The sequence below is a fragment of the Cynara cardunculus genome (genome assembly GCF_001531365.2).
Source record: "Cynara cardunculus var. scolymus isolate 2C chromosome LG 15, CcrdV1, whole genome shotgun sequence".
In the NCBI taxonomy this organism is placed as follows: domain Eukaryota; kingdom Viridiplantae; phylum Streptophyta; class Magnoliopsida; order Asterales; family Asteraceae; genus Cynara; species Cynara cardunculus.
The window spans coordinates 14933739-14935227 of record NC_037542.1 but is presented as its reverse complement, the minus strand read 5'-3'; positions in this window follow the sequence as shown (position 1 = coordinate 14935227).

Genomic DNA, 1489 nt, shown 5'->3' with positions numbered 1-1489 from the left:
ATGAAAATTAATTATTTTTTCATTAAAAAAATACTTTGAGGACTAAATCATTCAAAATGACAAAGTTTTTTGGACTTTTCCTTAAAATGTATGTTAAATTAAAGAAAAGAAGAGAAAATGTGGAAAACTCTATATGAGAGAAAAATAATATATTAATTAGTTTCCATCAATAATAGTTATTGAAATAAATTTAAGGAAATTAGTTTCCATATTGAAATCTCAAAAATGGAGAGTCTGTAGTTTCATTCCCCATTTTTAAATAGAATTTTGGAGAACTTGTTTGAGATGCTTTAAGAACATCTCCAATGCAAGTATCTTATGAGCAAAAAGTGAAGCGACTTGTAATAATCATCATTGTACAAAGTTTTTATAAAAACTTCACCTCCTTTGAGTTCTTGTACAAAAACTTTGGTTTTCACCATGAACTCATGAAGTTTGCGTGAAGCGACAATTTCATAGTTTTTTTTTTTAAATGTTTTATTGACTTTATAATTATTAATATTATATATGAGATAGTTATTGACATCGAAAAATACATGGAGCCCACAAAAATGAGGTTGTTATAGCATCTACGCAACTATGCTATGATTTTTCTAAAATAAAGTATCAAAAGTTAAGAGCATCTCCAACAGTTTCTTCAAATTGAGGAAAATGGAGAAAATGAAGATTTTAAGTCAATATTTTGTTCTAACAACTTCCCTAAAACAATCTCCAAGATAACCCTAGAAATAATTATCAAGTGAGACCATCAATAGAAAATTTGAAAATAATATTTAGAGAGAGATAATATGTTAATAGATAAATGAAATATTTTAATATTATAATCAATATTAGATTTTAAAAAATCTGTTGGAGATGAATGTAATTTTTTTTTATGATTTTGACTTTTAGTTCTTTATTTTGAAGAAATTTTAGAGAATATGTTGGAGATGTTCTAGTATCTCTACAAAAATTACATTCAACTCCTCCAACAACTATTTTATTTTAACAATTCTACTATTATTTATATTATTAAAATATTCAATAAATTTAATAAAATAATATTTTCTCTCTCATAAACATTTAATTTCAATTTTCCTTATTGGTGAGAAAAATTAAATATTATTTCACTCTCTTCAATATGGATTTGTAATTTTTTTTCCAAATTTGAAGATTTTTACCTTATCTGTCTTATTTTATCTATACTATATTATAAAATATTTGGCAAAAAAAAAAACACTTAAAAACCATTTTTTATGTACAAAGTACTGTTTATTGATGCATATTACTTAAAATTCAAGATTACAAGTAGATTATGCGTAATTACAACTTATTAAAGCTCCGTATTCGAATTCGTGTAACTAACTGCAAATAAAAATAATCAAATACAAGATAAACATATCATTTTAAATATAAAAATTTAAAATATAATTAGGATAATCATTAAGTTATAACAGAATATTTGATTATTATCTTTATAAAAAATTATATTATTAAATATAAATTAAAT